The sequence below is a fragment of the Anopheles moucheti genome, chromosome 3, assembly GCF_943734755.1.
Source record: "Anopheles moucheti chromosome 3, idAnoMoucSN_F20_07, whole genome shotgun sequence".
Taxonomy (NCBI): Eukaryota; Metazoa; Arthropoda; class Insecta; order Diptera; family Culicidae; genus Anopheles; species Anopheles moucheti.
The window spans coordinates 1,826,769-1,849,083 of NC_069141.1; the positions used below are offsets into that span (position 1 = coordinate 1,826,769).

The 22,315-nt window shown below is 43.8% G+C and overlaps 1 protein-coding gene across 2 annotated transcripts in view; it reads right to left on the reverse strand.

The window, feature by feature from the left end:
• Positions 1–22,315, reverse strand: part of LOC128304980 (uncharacterized) — a 36,865-nt gene that overhangs the window by 13,717 nt on the left and 833 nt on the right. For both annotated transcript variants that reach the window (XM_053042236.1, XM_053042235.1), the window contains exon 2: positions 21,093–21,248. The gene's annotated coding sequence lies outside the window, so the exon portion shown is untranslated. The remainder of the gene's footprint in view (positions 1–21,092; positions 21,249–22,315) is intronic.

The following is a 22,315-nucleotide window of genomic DNA, read 5'->3' on the forward strand; positions in this document are numbered from 1 at the left end:
GATAAATAACTCGTCTCCCAAGAACCTTTTCTTTCACTGCGTCACGCGTCGTGAAGTCTTCAGTGCCACAACCAGAGCATGATAATGACACGCGCAAACAACTGAATGCGGCACAAGAAAATGATCTAGTTTGATTTTGTTTGTACTCGACACACGATCTGTCACACAAATCTTTTGCTGGCACCCCAGCCACGGGTCCGTGGCAAAGCGCATAATGTGGCAGATCGTTCTGTAATGAAGAAGAGTACCGCGCAAACACGACAAACAACTTTTCCGAGTAGTTAAGTGGTGAAACACGGCGTTCTACACGGTGCAAGAATTGGAGCATTCTGTCAATGATGCCTCGAAACGATTCACTGGTTCGATTGACAGGTATCGGGCAGGGAACGACTAACCCCGTACATTGCGCGCCTGCCAACGTGCACTTCACTTAGCGGAGATTTGTTAATTAACCTGGAATTAATTCCGTTACTCCGATTGTACTCCTGAGGGCAGAAATTTGAGTGCAGTGATTGAAGAGTGACTTGACGCACTAGTTCACTTTGCGAGCTGTAGAAGACCTCCCTGAAGCACCCCAATCAAAGTGAACCAGAAACGTGTATTTTAATTGAGTTAATTGCTTAACATAATTTGCATGATCTATACACAAAGTAACTGCACTCACATGGATAAATATTAGACAGGCAGCTATCTTTTCAACGCAACACAACAGTTGGTCCAATTCCGGCAGCAAGCATCAAGGGGGGAAAAAACCCTGCAACACGCGACTCTGGATGGGCACGTGTGTCACTTGCTACCATCATTAAATTAATGCATTCGCTTGAGCAATCAACCAGGCGTGATAGATACGCAGTGCCCATATCAAGGAACGCTTTTGTCCGGTGGAATGTAACGAGCCGGGGTTTGTTATTATTTGAAAGGTGAAGAATTTCCAAACAAAACGTCCATTCCTTCGTCCATTAGCCGTCGCAGTTTCGCCATCAAAAGGATTTGGATAAAGAGGAAACGTTTGTTGGGTGAAGTTGAAATTGAAAGTGTAGCGCGTGTAAAAAGTTTCCTTCAAGTACCAAACTTTTATCACATCGTAATGGAAGTTGTGGTGCAATACGAATGATGATGATTTTAACACAAATTGTCACATCTGATAGTGGTTGATGGAAGTACCAAACGTGTTAAGACAATTTGTCGAAACTTATTTTAAGTGATGTTCTTGAATTACTTTTTCAATAATGCAGCAAATTGAAAAAGGACATTGCTTGGGAGAAATAAAACTGACCAATGCATAAACGAGGGATAGCTTACAAGTTTTAAAGTACAGGGGGGCAAAATGTTCTATTAAAACGATTTATAGTATTTAGCAACTCGGAAGTATGAACTTGGTAGTTATTGATTGAGTTATGAGAATCTTTTTCCATTAAAAATATTGGGTTGGAAGTGTCACTTTTAGTTTCACTTTTACGAACATATGTTCCAAAGTGTACATAAGGCCCCCTGCTCGCACAACTTCAGCAGCACAACTTTGGGATGCCGATCGAGGAACTAACATTCCATTTAATTACACCTCTAACTCCACAGAAAGCCCCTCCTCCACATTGCATAACGCACGCTCCCAGCGAGGTCAACTCACCCTGTCATGGTAAAACATGTGTGGAGGTCACGATGTGACGCGGTGACGCTCATAAATCACCTTTCTCCGGGTTCATGCCGTGAGATGAAGTAGGTGTGCTGCATGGATGCAGCTAGCTAATACGTTCTTCACTAGAGACCGCGCAGATGTTGGTGTTTGGTAATTTGTGGGAAATTAGGTAAAGGTTTTGAGTGACAGCTAGTGCCCCTTGTTATTCCCATGATTTGTCACTCCAAGTTATTGCAGAGCCATAATGTTTGTGACGCTGACAAACATACAGGGTTCGATGTGGCTACTCACCTCAAGAGTAGCCAAACAGGTCCGTTTACTTGCAAAATGTGTGACGGAATAAATTGTTTCTCGGGTGGAAAGAAGCCCCTCCATCCCACCCACCTCGAACAGACGGGTTCGATATACTTTCGCTAGCGCTAATTGATTAAGTCGTTCAATTAATGAATACCGATTGCTTTAAGTGACGCCGGTATGCTGGGTCGCGATGACATACGACCATACCCGTCCATCTCGATGGTTAGGTGGCGGCAGTCGCTAAGAAAATATCCATATTTCCATCGAAAGAACCCAACCTTACCCCGACAATGGTTGGTGTGACCAAAGCATTGCGTAAAGCGGGAAAAGTTCGTCGTACCTGTGGGCTAGAATCCACGGGTTCCACGCCAGGGACACCTTGCCCAGCGTTCTCCCCGCTCCAGGGAAGAGCTATTAATTTTCATTAAGCACCGTAAAGCACCGGGAACATTGCTACAGTCGATGGCCCACCAGTTCCACGGCGATCGATTCTTTCACCCACAAGTGGGCGATAAACATTTTTCGGTGCAGAAGGACGGGTTCGTAATGTAATCGGTGTCTGTTTCGGCGTTCGTTACATTCTACCGTGTACCAATAGGTTGGCGAATATGGACTTTCTGGAGAGTAGGGGTCACAAACAATAACCACCCAGGACATCCGCACTGGAGAGCATCTTTCCCAAGGGGGAGGGAATGCATCCCGAGTGGGGCAACGTAAGTTGAAATTTATATCTTTAACTTTATTTTATTTTTCCGCTTCGATATCGAAAGCCACACACGGGGCCTTACACAGGGCAATACACAAATACACAGGACACATAAGTGGAAAATCGAACACGTGTTCGAACATATGCGTTCTCGCAGCGAACGGTGTCGAAATTTCCCTGGTGGCAAGGAAATGTGTGTCAGGTAAGTCACAATTATGTTTGCGGTTGTGGCCGTTTTGGCAGGTAAAAAATCAACCACGATCGATTGAGAGATTGCCGTGCAGCGTGGTACACATTTAAAACTTCTCCAATGTCCCAAACGCAAACAGTATCGCATGTTGCCCATCGAAAACAATAAATCCAATTGAATAATTTTCAAATTAATAATTCAATTGCCATCATCATCATCGTCATCGTCACCGTTATAGTGTTGTCCTCGAGTCGTTAGGTGGGGAAATTTCTTTTTCACTCCCCACGGGAATTAAATTGCCTTCATGTTTTATTAGCGTTATTGCGCAGGCAAGGAACTGGACGACGGGGGAAAGAAGGAAAGGGAAGGGGGGAAGAGTTGCATCAGACCACGGCAACGACACAAAGTATTCGATGGTGGGATTAGCTGGACGTCTCGCCGCTCCACACGAGTACGAGATTTCACTCTGGAAGACTTGAAGTTGGCTGGTGAAGAACTTCCGTGCCCAACCTCGTCCAACTTTAAACTACCGACCAAACTGTGGAATGAGGTCAACGGTTACTATGCACTGGCAGCACAATCAGACTGCCAGCCTAGTTCTAATGCAACCTCCGTGTGGTTTAATCTACCACTGGGTTATACTTGACTCTCCAACCCAGGAAAACTCGCTCGATTATGTAGTTAAATCAATAGGCCGAGTAGAGCTCCGTCGCGCTGGGTGCCGTCCCCCACTCGGCCGTGGCCAGTCAATCGCCGTCAATTGATAATCCGGTCCGATCGACCAATCGATGACCTTATTTCCTCCGTCCCATTGCCGGTGTGAAACAGAACCGCCGCCTTCGTTGCGTTCTATCGATTATCGGCCAATGGCGGTCTGTTCTTTTGCGTGCTTCTTCCGCCGAGCGCTTATAAATGCACGTGCAGTTCAAGGGTCACGCAGCGCAAGACAAGCACCACAGAAACAGAAAGTGCAAGGGTTCCGTTACCTTTCCGCTGGGATATTCGGGGGGTTTTTGTTGCTTGTCGCCTCACTCAGTGGCAGTACGCCACAGTGTTCCGTATTGCGCACACTTCGCATTACAGCTGTGGTTGATTATTATGGAAAACGGGTATAATGTGCTCCAACAAAACGTCTGACGACAATTGACGTCGTTGATGGAAGACACTAAGCACACCCTGCCGGGTGAACCGCAAACGATGTTTAGATTCACCCAAGGGGTTTCAATTTGCCAACATTACGAAGGGGGGGATTTTTTCTTGAAGGACACAACAGGGAGAGAACTCGCGGGAAATGTACAAGGGACAACTAGACTGGTCTAGACGATATTCTATGAGTTCTTGCCATTCTACATGGTTGCCTGATTTACTGGTTCTAAGCAGATGGTCATGGCATAGCTTCCGCGAACTTATTCCACAGCTCTACACGTCCGTGTCCAGGGCGGGGTGAGTACTCGACCAGTTCCTAGAGGCTGATGTGCTGGAGCTTACAGTCGATGTGGACACTCGAACCTGCGAATTGGTCGCAGAATGTTGACGACAAAACCGTTGCGCTTCTTTGCATAAGCTGTTCTTCAACTTTACACACACACACACACACATAACCACGCGTACACACGCCATTATGGTATGCGCTTATGTATTTTGGACTGAAGCGGTGGAACGTGAATTACTGTCCGCTGGTAAATAAACGACAGCCGGAAAGGTTGGAAGCAGCAATAATAACAAACAACGTCACCGCCATCATCATCATAATCATTACCGCTTCTCCATCGGTGCTGCCCTGTTACCCTTTCCCCCCGTCCCTGGGGCTGTACTGGCCGCCGATTTGACACCGCTACCGGTTCTAAAGGGAGTATCTTCTTCCATTCCTCAACAAAGTTCCACCATTCGGCCGACCGACGATCAGCGCACCGACGATGACTTTCCATTGTTATTCGCTTCAGCTTCGCCATCGCTGCCTTAAAATGCGTTCAGAACCATAAACGCTGGGCAGCGGCTACGCGTGCTTTGCGAGGTAGTGCTGTAGGACGAGTGCCGCGCGCAATACAGCGCTCTAGCCCCAGGAACTGTCTATTTAAACGACACACACTTTAATGGCAAAAATGGGCAATTGTTTTTCTTTTTTTTTCGCCGTTACTGTTGTTTTGAAGCAGAGCAAAATAAAACCAACAAACGTAGACTTATGTTCGCGACTGGCAGACTGATAAGATGCGACAGCGGTGGAGCACTCGCACACACACACACAAGACCGGCGGAGTCGACAGCTTAGCGAAACCTGGAAAAGATATACCACAAAACAGCAAACTCGATAGATGACGTACGTCCGACGGGGATCCGGGTGCGCTGGTGGTGACGTTTCGTGGTTTGCCCTTGTTCCAATGGGCCAGGGGCCACCGAAGGAAGCCATAAATTAACGAGCCCCGAGCTCTCAACTTCGTGGGGTAGTGAGCGCAGTGTCTTTTGAAGAATGTCAGCCGGGAATTTACCGCGAGAAGGGTTTTTCGGTCGGAAACACTACACAAACAGGGCACGGGAACGGAGCGTGGAACGGTTTGTTGAGATTTTGTGGTTTCTTCAATGGTTTACGGATACCACCGAGGGAAGACATAAGAATAATGGAGTTCGTGCAGAATGATTCCCGTTTTTTTTTTGTTTTAGCGTGTTCCGAAAATCAAAACTAAGACTCGTTTTTTGCACGAACCACTGACACTTGTGGTGATTGGATTTGATTTGTCTCTTTTGTTTTGTTTTTCGTATGCTGTTGATTACTAACAACGCGCCATCTAAATACTGCACGCATGGGTAGTAAACCCTTTACCCAATCCTTCCTCTAACTAGTGATGGGAATGTTCCGTTTTTTTGGACACAACATCTTTTATTTAAAAAACACATCGGGTCTAGTAGATTCGGTTAATCAAGTTTCAAGAAAAAAATACTCCTGCATGATATGATTTTTACATATTTATGAAACTTGCAAGTGTTGCAAACTTTCGGATTCTTCCAGTAAAATTTTGAACAGGCGAGAGACGGTGAGAGACGTTCAAAATTTATTACTGGTCTTTTACTCGTCTGCAACAGGAATAGGGCCCGATCCTCGAAATGCAACCCATTTTTATTTGCACTGATGGTGGCGCCCTCTTACGTCATTCGTTCTGAACTCTGATCCTCTAAATGGGCAGGTTGTGTCAAAAACTTTGACACCATCATTGAACATATTAGTATAAGTTATATAGCTTTTGGTTTAAAAAAGGGTTCGAGTTGTTTCTAGCAAATTCTCAACAAATTTCGAGTTGTTTTCTAGGAAATTCTCATTCATTTCTCAAATAAGAAGGTTTGACAGAGTGAGGTGCGGTGTGAGGTATGACCAATTTAATTTATATTTATTACATTATAATATATGCCAAAGATACCATAAGTGTCCGTTCTTTGATCCAACACGGTAATCTTTGCAAGACGGAACGGAATGGATCGGAATAAACCAAGTAGGTTCGGAACGAATTTCTCATCACCACCTCTAACCTGGCCGTGTGTCACCGACACACGTCATGTCATTGATAATTGTGCCATCCATGCATGTAATGTAGTGTAACCGAGGGCTTTGAACGATTGCGTGATAATGGCCGACCGGTTCCACGAAGCGCGACGAATATCATCACCCTCCAAACAACCGGAAGTGGATGCTGTGTGCAGATTGCGTTGGCTTGGAGATTGGTTGTTTTTGGTGGTTCGAGTTCCCATCTCCATCTTGATTGTTATGACACGCCAGGCACCGAAACCGTTTTTCATTTTTCGAACACTTAGAGGATCGCTATCGCTAAAAACATGACTACCGTTAGCTATCAACCATCGAGGACTACTGTTAATTAACTGCAGCAACACTCCACATAGCAATGCCTGTGCCACCTGTGAATCCGCCATGTTGTGGCGTCCGATCACTACATGCTCGTTAAACCGACACTGCTCCTTGCTGGCGTCAATGACCGGCGAGCCAACTCTGCTGGGTGCTGGGTGAATTCTAAACGAGAACTCGTCAGAAAGAGACATCAGAGCATCACTCTCGGACCAATTATCATCCCGATGGTAATTGAACGCAAGCAGGAGCATTACACACAAAAAAAACGTGATCACTCGCCGGGTTTCACAAAATCTAGAGCAGTCAGCGTCATCGTCATCAACCTCGTCAGTCGTTTGCACCTGTGTAATCTTTGGGGTTTGAAAAAATTCTCGACGACTTACCAAGCTGTTTGCTATTAAAATCCCAGCCTGATGAGGGAAAAGATTCAAAGCTGTTCGAAAAAAAATCCATTACGCTTGGTAAACATCAACCCCACACCCACAACCAGGATGCACAAAAGCGAAATGCAACCATGGAATGATGGTGCAAGCTGCAGCTGAAAACGATGTTTCCCTGGTAATATCCTCAACATGCAAATGTCAACGTGCCGGCCGGCATGGTTTTGCGTTTTTAATTCCCGTTGCAACGTCGGCGCAAATGGGGGATGATGTGACTGACCTTCGCTTACGTCCCTCGGCCCAATATTTCGTACTCGAGTGGAGCCAGTTTTGTTTTGTTTTTATCCGACTCGGTGCTCGGTTGGTTTGCGGATAAAGTACGACTCCCTCTGTATGCGCTATCGTTATTCACGGGGTGAAAAGCGCCATTTTTCTCAAGGGCCACGTTTAGTGTGGGCGGTAGAGCTTCTGGAGATGGGCAGGGGTCTTGAAGGAGGGTGGTGTGTTTATCTCGACCTTAACAATATAGCAGGGTGGCCCGGGTGGAGGCCGTCCTATGATGACAGATTATTATCTTCGGTGACAAGGGAAATGGATGCGCTAAAGCATGGGGTTTAGATGCTAGCAGTCTTATGTAAAGAGCATTTAAAGGAAGATTTTTGTTTTTGCCATTTAATCTCGCTGAGGATTTTTGCTTTTCTTTGCTTTTATCGTTTTCTAGAAGGTCATTCTGTCGTTTGGCTGGTGAAAAAAAAGTATGTGAAGAGCTTAGTATGACTTCTCCGTGCGCAATAAATCATACTCAATTTATTTTACAAGCAGTGTTAATTAAATTTTTCCACCAAATGCACAGTGGACACAGAGTGGGATAGACATGATTTATTTTTTTTATGTCGATAATCGTACTGGTTTTGAATTCAAGTAGATATTTATATATTAAAAAACCCAAAACAATAATTTTTCAAAATGTAACATGAAATGTAACAAATTAAATGAACAGGTTTTAACGTAACATTTTACGAACAAATTATATTTAACATTCGTTTGGGTATGATATAAAACCATTCTACGAACAAAACTATGAATATTTCATAACATTCCGTTTTTATCCCCCTTTTCGTATAAACTGCGTCCACTGTGAAATGGTATGAGCGTTTTCATGACTCATTGAGTGTGTTAATCTGCAATTTACAGGTTTATTACGATCCATTCAAGAGTCCCATGTCCATTTGTGGGCTCTTTTTTTTTTTGGTGGACGTGACAAAAGTGACAAAAACAAAAACATCTGCTCACCTTGGGGACAAGTATGTTTGTGCTACACATTAGCACCTGAAACCTTTGCCTAGTTTTGGTGGGACACGTGATAGGTGCTCACCATAACTGAATAGCTGTAGCAAATGAGAATTAACCGTATAGATGGACGTATTTGTCTGTTTCTTTTATATCAGTTATAGGAAACATTGCCTCGACAAGTTCGATCGATGGAACTGTATAGCGGCATAACGAAACACAAAAAATAAGGACAAAGTCGACGCGAGGACTGTTTCCGCTATTGGGAGCGTTATGATTCGTGTACGGAAATGGCTCTGCCGCGTACCTTTCTACCCAGTGCTACATCATCACACGTCACTTTCTTCAGGTGTCGTATTTCACATGACAGCAGAGAACTTCATCGCACGTACTGCGCCGGGCTCAAAGGAACGATATTCGATTTCCCCCCGGGGCGGAGGTTTTTGGGTTCTAAAACGTTCCCGTTCCGTAATTGAATGTTGCGCTGCCAGTCTCTGTCATCGAATAAAGTTACTTATGCAGGGGTTTTGCTTTTATTAAGCTTGTTTTTTTTTGTCAGATATTGATACCGGTTGGTTGTTTTTCTGTTGAATTGGTGTTGCTCATTCTGAGGATCCTGGATATTGTGGGGTTGAAGAACGCGCACATAATTGAAGGCGAAAATACACCATCATTCGGGATCGAGTTTTATTACTTGATAGAACATTTTCGAAACCTACTGTCATTGGGAACTTTATCAATTCTCCCCCTGGCCCCTATTAGTCAACTGTTACTTGAAGTTCATTTTTCCAAAAATATGAACACGATAAAAAAACATTATTATGTCCTGATCGTTTCATCGATTGGGATGTACAATCGAAATGTAACGCTACACGGGCGCAATTAAATAAATTGATATTGATGCGTACCGCCGGTACACCTATCAACGACTCTCATCTTATCCCATGCCTTCTTCCAACCTGCTTTACTTCCGGCAACCGCACATCAACAACAAAACGGGAAGCCATTTTCAGTGCGTGATACCAGACAAACACAGAACGACACGGCCAACTATTCCGACATGGACGCCGAACCTCAGAATACGAATGGCGCGATGTTCTAGTACGATGGTAGGCGAGCATTTATTTGGCCACGTGCAGTCTCCACAACCGTGCGCAACAAGTGGCACTATCTTAAAAAGATTGAGAGCACACCGCACACGACCACACGTAACACCGTGGGTTTGTTTATCAATGAGAAGCGAAGATGCCTGTGGGCAACGACGGCGGTGACGCTTCTCATAAGTGACACAAAACATAGGCGCGAGTTATCGCAATTCTGTGGGACAACTACAAACCACGTTAAGGTATCTCGGTGCCAGAGGCCGCTACGTTGACTCTCACCTGAGCTGCCGGGGCGTTTGTTTTTGAAAGCGTCGATACGACTTGTTTCAGTGCTGTCACATCTCGTACATCGTTTTGCAGGCTAATAAGTGATAAGCGTGTTTTGTGTGAGGATCTGTGTGAGGAAAAGGTTTGCACGGAGCTATTTTTAATACCCCCACAAGAAGCCTTTTCTGATAATGAGTGGCTTAGCAGTGTAGCTTAGATGACCACCTGACGATTTGAGCTCGGTTATTACTGAAATGATCATCAAGCGAGATTGGCGCATAGGAAGTCCAGAGCGTTGTTGTGGAATTTTACAACTCTTTGTCTCTACGCTTGTATCTCTTCCACTGTATTGATTAATGATGATTTTTAGTTAGCATATCCGCAACAACCGAGTTTTTTTCCGAGTTCTTTTTTCCTTCAGAACGACACAATTACACGAATAGCTGCAAACATGTACAACGCTCTGGTGACATTGAGTTATATCGTTGGGTATTGCGACACGCCACCATCGGAGCAGTACATTGAAAATTGTTCCATCACGCGAAACCGATTCGTCACGCGCTTCCGCTACTGGCGAACTGCAGTGATTCAGATGGGCTTCGTGTACAAAATGGGCGATCCAGGCTGATAGATACATGTACCTGATGTGCCGGAGTACTCTGTGGTTGGTACTCTGGACAAACGTATTCTGATTGCAAAGGCTTCAATCGCATCCAACGCAACTGACCTCAGGCGCTATGTTCACAAAACACGGTCCACAGCCTAGACCCAGTTCAGAATCATTAAACTTGAAAGTAGAAACGTTTAAGGTCCGAAACGTATCTTATCAGGTGTGCGATGTCTGCACTGGTCAACGAAACCTTTTGTGCCTACCGCCAATTGCTGTCCGGTATCGCTATGGCTGCACTACCCTCAATCGCCACACGGCAGGTTACTTCGGAAGACTCCGGCATCCGTTTATCTTATCGGTTGCAACAGCAAATCTACACGGCCGGGCTTGAAGGGCTACAGCTGTCTTGACGCTCGGTGTTATCGTGTACAAACAGTGTTTGCACACTCCGGCCACTTTTGTTTCACTGGAACTGTAGATTAAAGCACATCACACAAATGTCCTAATTTTGTACCATTTGAATTGTGTTTAATTCTGCATGTGACATCGGGTAAGGGTGTGTATGGGCAGTTGGGTAGAAATTTACCACCGAGAGGTGTCCCTGTTATAATCAAATTAAAATTTACTGCATTCCAACGCCAGGAGCTCTTAAATCAACGATACACTACAAAGCCGCTTGCAATAAATAATACTACCGGTTTCTTGTGGCACTTGTTGCAACTTTGTAACAGGCAATCGCATTCGGTAAACGCACCGAACAGTCTGCATTCCGGCTGCACCTAGAATTGCTTGATCATTCGCAGAAATTGGGCGCCTGCTATTCGTGCTTTCGTTGCATCAGACGGAAGGAAAGAATACGACTGAGAGATGGTGGAAAGCTGTCAAATTTATTAATTTCTTCTTAACACCTGATTGTGGGTATTTTATTTCGTTATTAGCTTGATTCATCGTTGCGCTATAAATAAGCCAGCCCATAAATAATGTCGGTCGCTTCCGTTGCATTCCCGTGAGTTGCGCGTGCGATCAAGCGACGCGATTACCTACTGGTAAGCTCACAGCAAGAGGTTAAATGCACTTATGTGGAAGAGCAAGAAAAGGATGCGGCTCTCCCCATTTTAACAGATGCACAGAGCGCGATGCTCGTGGTTAAATGAGTGCCTTGTATAAACGTGACATTTGAATATGGTGGTCGTACATCTTCGCAAAAAGATTTAGCACGAAAGGTTTTATAATCAAACGCTTTCCGTAAGCGTTCGAGACTGGCACTTGTGTATGCTCTGTTTCATTTTTTTGTCTGGGTTGTGCAATTTAAAATCCCCCATCAAGCACAAACATGAGGTCAACTTGGCATCAACGCGGCATTACACGGTTTTCGCACCAGCTAACAGGTACCCTTTTTCGATGCGATACATTAAGACAACATATTTTGTGGAAGAGAAGCCTAAAAAATCACATCATTTTTTTATTCTTTAACAAATCCCCACACATTCCAAGAACCGGGCCCTTGTCTGGTTTTGTAAGCAGGCAGGCTTTCGGGATGCTTTTTTTTTGCTTTTTATTTCCGTTTTGTCGGACCTCCTCAAAAACGGAGGCTCTCTAAAACCTCGGTCAATGTTCATCTGTGCACGCCACTCTACGCCAACTGCTCACAGCGGGTGACAAAGTGGTTTAATTACATCCCACGTCAGCACAAAAAAAGTTTCAAGCGATAAAATAAACAAAGCTAAGAGGTCTGGCATCGGTTTTATATAATTTGTTTTTACTTTTGCTTTTGCATGCAAAGCCATTCTTTGAACGCACCAGCCATTTCTTTTGAGTGGTAGTCGTCTTGGTATAAACCATTAGAGGATACAAAGTAAGAAGGAAAGACTTGAACGCAGATAAACTTTTCATTTTGCTCTCCTATGTCATTCTATAAATTAATTATGATCTTTAGTATGTATCAAAATTAATAAAAATAAAATGAAATACAAACTAGGGAATGGACGATTGAAACAAAAAATAATCATAGAAAACTGTGATGGTTTATTGCTTCTCTGTGAAGACATATGCGAAAACTTTTACATATTGTCCCTTAATTTTTAATTACGTTTTACCGTAATAATCAGCTTACGTTTAGTACGTTTTACCGTAATAATTTTTACGTAATAATCAGCTTCATTGCTATTTACAGGGTGAATGGGTTTAATTTAACCCTAAAAAAAAGTCAGTTTTACCTCCCTTCTCTGTGGTAAGTTTCAAATTTATCCTGTACTTTAGATTCATTTTTATCAAAGCCATCAAAGAACAATGTGCACCAGCTCTTATTAGAGTTTTAAGGCAACGAAAGATGATAATTACATAAACTACAAGCTACCCTTATACATGAAGAGCATTTAGCTTGTCTCCGACATCATTAATGTCGTGTGTGTACCATTTAATCTATTAAAACCTAATTAAAAGCAAAACAACCGCCTTGAAGTTGGATACGAGAGCCCATCCACTCGTGGGCAATGATATGGCACAAATGTTACCGCTGTACGGTTGACCGTTGGTTGGAGAACACTGCCGGGGAAAGGTGAATTGAAAAGATACCAGTCTGTATCAAGATGTATTTCGATAGGAACAATCCATCCAGACATGTATCATGCCAAAATCGGATACGAGTTAGAAATAAAGTGATTAAAGTTAATAACCAGGATGTGATGTGATTAATACAATATTTAGGGATTAGTCAACCTTAATAGAGAATGCATAAATCGACTAAAATGTTCGGTTTCCTCTCGTTAAAAAGATATTTCAACTAAGTATGACATTATTCTGTCAGTTGCCAACACTTAAAACAACATTAGAGCAACGTTAAATTGTGTCCTTAATTTATATCTAATTTTGAACACAGTGATTGCAGCACGAAATTTGTTCCAAAAATACTAATGATGATAGAGTTTAAATTATTCCACGCTGGAATAGCTAAAATTCAGTGTCTGTCCTTTAAACACTTATAGAGTACCAACCTTGTGCATTGTAGATAATGGTGTAATATACCAACAACATTTGCACGATAATATTAATAAAGCAACTACTGGAAATACACCCAAACGACGAGAAATGCTGTGTGTCAGCAGCGTTCGTACGGCATCTCTAATGTAAATGTATCTCAGTCGTGTGGCGCTGCGTATGTTGGCGCGTCAACTGGAACCGCTAGAGCCTTGAGTGAATGTTTCGAAATCTTGTATTTACATCGACTCGTTCCTCGTTTCCTTACAGCGTGTTACGCGTAATGGAAGGGAAACACTTGTTTCAATATGGCACACGTACGGGACCGTCTGCTCCTTGTGGATGGAAGAATGGATTTATCGGTGGGTGTTTAACAGAATGTACCAGTTGAAATCAATGAAATATTTCTTGTGGTAAACATATTTTTTTCAATTCAATAAAATTTGCGTGTACAGAATGGCAAAAATATTGTTGTTGATGACTAACTGCTATTAGGAAATTATAAAGAAAAAAACAGTGTGTGTTGAAATTGCTCCACTTTCGCCAAAACGCACGTCAGCTTTGAAAGATAACAATCACTCCACCTGATAACACATCTACCGGAAGTTCGTAAAGTCAAGAGCCAGACAAGAATTTACCCTCGAAATTGACAGGCCAATGACATTGACTTTAAAAAAAAAACACTACTTTTATTTAATCGCTTTATTCAAAATTATATCAATTGTAAAGACACATCTTACAAACGCCGTAAGCTTATGTTGTTATTAGCACTGTTTCAATATTGCATAATACAGAAAGCACCGAAACAAAACGCAAACGAAGAGAAAAAGATACAAATCAATTAGTCTCAAGGGAGACATTTTTCTTTCCGTTTTCGGCAGTCGCGTTCGAATGAGTTTCGAATGAGTGAATTTAACGCTATAATTCATCACCTTTTACCCCGTTTTCTCGTGCACGGTAAGCAAATTTCGCTCATTTTCCGCACCAGCAGAAGCAGGGAAGAAAAATAACTTCGACGGTTCCATGTCGTGTTATTTTGAGTTGTTTTTTAGAAGGGACGATTAAAACCCCAGAAATGTGTCACGGGTGAATGCAAACGAATGTGCGGCACCATTTAAATAATTTTCCCTTCGAAGCACTTATCCAAATTTTCCACCGCATCCCCACAGCGATACGGCTGTGTGTGGGTGTATATGTTTGTGGGAGGTTTTATACGCGATTTGGGGATAAACATTATCAACGCAAGTAGACCGCATCGTTTTCATATGGCCACCAACAGGTAGCTCATCGTTGCGGGTGTCCAGTCCATTTTGTTGCGATTGATGTAACGCAACAGGTTGAGCATGGTTTGGGGCGGGAAATGGAGAGAGAGAGCGAGGTAAATGTCATGTGTTTGTGGCTTTGAAAGCTTCTGTTGTGCGCAAAAGGTTAGCTGGATAATTAAGATTTAACGAAAACCAGTAACATTGTAGATGCAATGTGAGTAATTTGGATTGAAAATAAATTAACGCTTATTGCTTATTATGGTGTTTCACTAAACAAGTGATAAATATTCCTAAACAGGGTACACCGATTAGTGCACGGCCTTTAATCAAGCGAATGTGTATTGAGCAATAAAACTGATACGATACGGTTAAAGAGAAAGTCAGCCCAATTCCATACTGGCAGGGAAACTCCATCCGAAACAGTACGCAGACAGTGAAAAATTCAAATTAATCTACCACCAGCAAATAATACAATTTGCATCCGGAAGGCTTGGCACGACCAATGGGCATGACGAAAAAGTGTCATGGCACAACCGTGGCGCTCGGCGGAAAGTAAGAGCGAAACTCGAACGGGATGGTCGGTGGGCTGGAGGTGATGGGTTAGTAAGTTGTCTCATTCGATCGAAAGTGGCAAACGTGGCGGCACCATGACAGACTCGACGCATGTGCCTTCAGTCGCCACCCTGCCAGCCACTCCCTACCCGTTTTGCCGTGGTTGATGAGAAGTGAATTTTTCATTTTCCTTCCCTTGAGGGTGAAAGCCGAAAACAACAGTCCGGCAGCATTTAGAACAATGTTGAAAAGAAGTAAAAGAGGCTAGAAGCAAAAAAACACACAATTCGCTTCGTCCACCATGCCGGAATCGGTCGTATGCGCGAGGGAAAAACATGGCGGAACGGGTGTTTGTGAAAATGGAAACGCAATTCTTTTTTAAAATACAGCACAAAACACAAACGCCAGCACAAAACTGTGCATAACCTAAAACGGAACATTTGTCGGTACGTATAATACACGCACACATGGATGTTGATGAAGGTGAGCACAAGCGGCCAAGACCTAATGAAACGTGCAACAGTTTCAGCAACTCATCACTGCCCGTGTACTAGTGCACAAGCCCCAACAACCACACGCATCATCGAGTGGGGCCACACGTCGCTGTTGGCCTCCCCGGTGGTGGAATCCATTTAAAAAAAAAAAACATCAACGCGTTGGAAAAACAACACAAGTTGGAGTTGGTACCTAGAACGTACGTGAAAACTTAAAACCAGCGGTGCAATGGGGGTGCCACCATACCTGTGGTTGCAAGAAGAGGTGAGGGTAAGGTACGATTCGTGACGAAATACTATACCACCAATAGAACTCGCTTCGAACCTTGCCTTACCCTACAGGCAAACACACCAACGTGATCTTCCTCAGACGCGCTCATTCAGGCGCAGATGTACGATATGATACTCTTGCTGGGACAATTTGACGACCCTTCCCTATATTGTACCATCGACACTAGGTTGACATTGTGAAGTTCTGGAGTTACGCTTGGCGGTGCAAAAACTCATGTCGAACTATGCATAAAGACAACCGTCACCCTTGAATGGATACGATTTCTTCAGAGAGTTCAGAACTTTGGACGCTTGCAAAGCGGCCAAAACGCTATGCTGATCGTGAGATACACATTGGATTCATGGTTGATTGCCGACTAGATCTCTGATTTGAGGTTATGATGTTTTGTTGTAGTAGTTTGAATACCACCCTTGTGCCATTATAATGGACACTTTCGCTTTGTGACAATTTACACCAACTATGGAGCAGTGCGATTGTTATTCTGCACACTGGAAGTTAACACCGGAATGGGATGATATCGATACTGAAGCTTGCAAAGTGTGGCGAAAGTGAGCATCCCTCTCTCGCTCTTTTCCTTTCGTCACCTAATCGCAAATTCCGGTAGGAAATGCAACGGATTGGAAAATGTTGACTATAACTTGCCGGGAAAAACTTGAATCAGTTGTAGTGCCACCGTGCGCATGGATAACTAGATTATGCTTGGTGGAGATGTCTCCAATTACTCCTGAGACCTGTCAGTGTAGGCAAGACTTGCGGTTTTAGTTTCACTTTCCTTTCCGCGGTGTTTTTGGTGCTTCTAGTGTCTAACCGCGGTGAATATTGTCTTTCATTCGTGCACTGAGGTTTGAACGTTTGCAACTAGGCCGAAATGGTAAGTAATCAAGTTTTTTTCTTGCATCAATCAAGCGTAACGATAGCGCTGAGGTGGCATGGTTTCAGCTTAACCTACTTTACAATGGATCAAATCAAGCTTCTCTAAGGGCCATTGCAAACCACGCTCCTAATGCATTCTGACCACAGAAAAGTGGAGTAGAAATTATTTGCCACACTCGCTAATATGGCAACGTCGCTTACGAATGGGAAGATAACTGTGATAACACGTTGCACAACGAATTGCAACTGCGAATCGCGAACTGTAGATGGCGGGATGCAGTGAGAGCTGTCGTTTGGGAGGAAGTTTTTTGATAACGGAAACAATGACGAAATGAGGCTATGATGATAATTATGACCACAAGCCATGCGCAGGGAGATAATTTCGCAGAAATCCTCGCAAAAAGCATCGTGATAAGCTTAGAACAGCTGGGCACAATATGGTATTTAAAAAATGTCATCTTAATGTCAAACCACCATTCATCACTTCGGGATAGTGAGACGTAGTTGTGGTTAGGAGACCACCCGTTTGAAGATGTATAAGCATCTTGAAATGAGATTGTTTACCGGAATTCTAGCGTACTCCAACTTCTTTCTATACACATCTCTGGGTGGAGCATGTGCTTGAGTAACACGGTAGCATTTGCATACTCAAACAATTAATCGCTGCTCGGTAAATGTACCAACCGTGAATATCGCGTACACAGAGACACACTCAGTGCGAAGTAACAAGCGGGAACTCTATCGCTCACCACAGTCTGGAGCAGCTAACACGCGTCCCAACGGCCATGGTACGCATTGATACGAGACAAACGAGTAGAAGGAATAAAAAAAAGATCCAAACTGCATCAAGACGCCTGTATTTTGCGATGTGGTGTAGTGGACGGTAATAAATCATGTATAATTTATAGAACATAGACGCACCGGAGGGACCGATGAGCGCCGTGGATATGGTACGGATAAGTGTAGGAAACGGTCCCGAAGGAGGAAAGATGTGAAGCAGAGTGCAAACACGCGTCGCAGCTAAAAATGTTGTAATTAACCGCGCAAACCACACAACCAATAGCCCTTCGTCGATGCCGGTGGTCGTCGTGGCAATTAATCAGCTAACAACCTGCTCCGTCAATTCAAGCCCCGACACGCCGCCCCGACTAAGCAGCGGGGCACGTGTGCGGGAGGACGATCACAGGCAGTCAACGTTAAGAAATTGTGTACACCATGGACAGAATGTGTACTGGAACTTGATAAACACGGAGATCTCCAAAATCAAAGATAAATATGGTACGGTATCTGTCAAGATCTGACATACGCCTCCTCTTCGTTGACTAAGCTAGAAGTCATAAATCTGTGACTCTCTGCTGAAAAAGCTTCAAGCTCGCTAATGTTTTACGAGCTTTTTGGACGGTGATGCTCAGCTCCATGGATTCAGTTTAAATAAATTTCCCTTTACACTTGCTTTATAGCCCTATTCACACCTGACTTTTATGACCGTGAAATCCCGTACAATAAGCTACTGGTTGTACCGATGCAGCAGTAACACATTTCCCTCTACATACTGCCCATTAGTCACGACGCTATAAACGCACTTGAACCCGAGTCATAAGGGCGCTCGTAAAAAAATCGAACGAACATGCGAACATGGAACAAGCCTTCTCTAGTATGACAAGAAACTGGCTGATCAATTTACAGATCATCAACGCACTCTGGGAAAGACTTTAAGCACCACACTGCGGCACGTGATTAAGGGGTGAATGAAGTCTGCCTTACTGCTTTGCTCCACGTTCCATCCATCCACATCATCATCGCCATCGGATGCTCGGGTGGGTGTTCGGATAAAAGCAAGAAAATCAAAACACACAAATCAAACCACCGCCATAAAACCGGCGCCCCGCGCAAGCTTAACACCCCCAAACATGGTGTTAATTGATTAATCACTTCGTTAGGCAACGATTTCATGCTTTCGTGCTGCGTGCCAATCGAGGGAGGTCAAGTCCATCGTGTTCGTTCGGGGCATTCGGTTTTGCAGTTCGCATCAACGTTGTGCTATAGTATAACACAAATTCTGTGCCAAATTCTGGACCTCACAGTCGCACAGATTGTTTTCTTAAGAAAGCAGACATCCTCTCCTAAGTACCCGAACACGGATTGTTGACAGCTTGTTCTACGGCTCGTCAAAGTGTACAAGAAAAGCGACGAAAACGAGGTCACCAAGAAGGAAGGACGCAGCGAAGAACGATGTATTGCTGTAGAGCGCTTTCACCCCTTTTTCCTCCCGCAAGGGTCCAACAATCTTTCAATGCTTTCGTTCCATTTCAATGTCATGACGGAGCGGCATTAAGTAACTGCGAGTAGCGCGAGAAGCAGCTCTCCGGACGCTTTTGTTGCATGTTTGCATGCTGTGACGTACACGGTAGCATTAATTGAAGACTTGTGTACACACGCACACAGCGCACATCGTTGCGGTGTGCGACCTCATCATCCCCCTGTCAGCTGACCTACCCGGCCACCAACCCCCCAAGTATCCGAAAGGGGTTCCGTGTTGGGGAGCGGCAGAGGCCCTTGGTGTGGTAAATAACGACAATTGCCATGTTGCAGCTATTTATTTGTGTGTTTTATGCGGCGACTATCGTCTCGCGGACACACTGGGCCACTGTGGGGGAAAAGAAGGCTGCATGGAAATAAAAAAAACAGTTTTTGTGTGTGTTAGAGAGTCTGTACGAGGGCACATCGTTTTGGACGTGGATAGCGCTGAGCTGGCTGATTTCCGAGATTCATAATTGCTTTATGGATAGTTGACTCTCTTCTTGCTGCGGTACTAAGCATTCGGATGTTGTTTTGTACACCCCACACCCTGCTTAACGTGATGTTGACGCTGTTCTGCTCATAAATGTCATGTTCTATTAACTATCTGTGTTAAAGCATCCGATTCGGGCATTTATTCTTGCGCTTTTGCTGCCATAAAACGGTCTGTGCAGCCATGTAAATGATGTTGCATGGATTCAGAGGCACCTCGTTGAATCAGCGCTGAAATTGTGTACCGAAACCTCTTCTCTTTAAATTTATTTTCTGGAAAACGTTCAATGTTACTCGGCTGGTAGATACCGAACCATTACCATGGTGGCCCCCATCTTAAGTCGCCATTACCTTCGACTGACATTGCATTTTGACAGCCCTGTCAATTGAGTGTCTTTCTTTCGGCGGAAAAAGTGCTTTATTTGCTGTGTTTTCTAGCTTTAGAGCGAAAGGATGGCAGGTTGATGGCACCATCAAAGAGCCTTACCGAAAATACAAAACCTGCTAGTAATGATTCAAATAGGTCATTGAGCCATTGGGAGCACATTATATCGCTCAATAAGTTCGGTTATATTTAATGATTGCTGTAGTGATTCATAACTCAAGCAAAGGCCCTAAGCAACATATTGCGCTTGGAATGGTTCTCTTCTGTTGCAGTTTGGGATACATTTGCCTGCGACCGCTCAAACTAAGGTGCTAAGGATTTTGACTTTTAATCCTCCAGATCACTTGCACTCTATTTTTACTCGTGTCGATTAGTGAGTTTATTAGCTTGCTTCAATGCCAGCAGGCAATTCTCATGGCTGGTGAAATTAATTTCCCAAACTTCGTTAACGATTTAATGCCCATTAGACTGTCGTTCTGTCTGCGCCTACGAAACGCCACAGTCTCCTAGTTTACGATCGATAAAATGTTTAGGATGCAACATTATCGATTTCGCCTTTTCTTTTTCTTGCATGATGTATTTTTAGAGTGAGCTTTAGCTAGGATCTTGAAAAATTAATACGAGGAGTTGTGCTTTTAATTCAAATATTTGTTGAACAAACACGTTGAACTCGAAGAATATGTGGAATGCCGTTTTGGGTATTATTGTTATCGTTTGTAGTCATAAATCCCTTACAGCATGTTAAAAGTCGCATGACGAGCTTTGGGATTCATGGACCATTCGTTTTTTTTTGTGTTTCGGTGATTGGTGTCAAAGTCGACATATTGAAGAAGTTCTACCCAATCGTTTTTGTACTTGTGAATGCTGGCCACCAGTTCAGGATACAGGAACAATATTTTCCATGAGCTTCGAACTCATCGAACTAACTTATAATTAATCATAACATAAACATCATACTAATCGAAATCATAACTACTAAAATATTGGAACGGATTAAACTCTGCTTTAATAAAACTGTGTATCTTTTGCCTTTTCCCACAAAATGAATGTAGCACTCGTGAATGACTAAAAAGTTGAATTTGAAAGCGACTCATGCTAATGCTACGGACGTATCATGCAAAATGTACACTCACCTTCCCTAGTAGTAGTCTACTAAGCTCCGGGTTTTGCCACCAGCAACTGTCAAACGGTTTGACACTTTTCGTTGTCTTTTTCTCGCTTTCTCTCTCTCTCTCTCTCTCTCTCTCTCTCTCTCTCTCTTTCACACACTTCCACACCGTTAACGGAACCTGGTTGAGTGAGATTTAAAATAAAGCAAAAATGCATAAAAAGAATTTTAACGAATCGTCACGATGACTTCTACCCCATTGCTGACGTGTGTTTGTGTACGTGCATGTGGGTGTGTGCGATACCGTTCTATTGTGCCACATTTCCCACTGTTTGGTTGCCGGTTCGTGCTTTTGATTATTGATGATGCACAGCGTTGCACACATGCACATTAACCCGCACCGAATGCACATTTAAAGTAGCAATCGGCACCCCGCGTCCGCTTGATCACCCGATCCGGCACGTCCACCCTTCCCACTATCAACCCTTTTCAACGCGGTACACGTTGCACCTGACACACGAACGACGAGAACGACGGGTGCATCTTATGCATGGACACGAAATTAGCACACACCGGCACATACACACACGCTCAATCACCCCCCGAAGCAACCCAAAGGGGGTTACTGGATAATCGTATCAACTTTTGCTATTTACTACCGTGGCTGTTGGGGGCTTCTCTGATGCGTTGTATTTTTATTGTGAGCGTAAACGGTGTTTTTTTTTTCTTCTTCTTTGCACTTCGACCACCCCAACACATGGAGCTGCACACAATGTTGTAGTCGGCGTTTCAAATTCCTTTCCTGTGCAAGCTTGCGATTTAAGGTGTGTGTGTTTGTGTGGTTGTTATATGTTACGCAAGTAAGCTTCTTTTTTTTTATTTCGTTCACACGCGTTTCGCCCGGTGCGGTTCTAATCGCATATCGAATCGATCGATGGATGGCTCTGATGGTGCGCGAGAGATGGAATGGAACAGGGATGGGGGTGGTTTTTGGGAGGGTGAAAAAAATGGCTTTCGATATCGTTGATGATGTTGTTATTTGCTTCTTCTATCGGGGATTTTTTTTCAATCCTCCTAGTGTTGTTTTTCAAGGTGCACACCAATTCTCACTCCCATCACCCTATCCTCGCTTTCCATCAACACACGCAACAACCCATACGTTAGGGGGTGGCCTTCGTTGGCACCCAGCACGATTGGGGTGGGTGAGAGGGTAGGTTTTTCGCTACCATATGTTATCGCACAACCTGC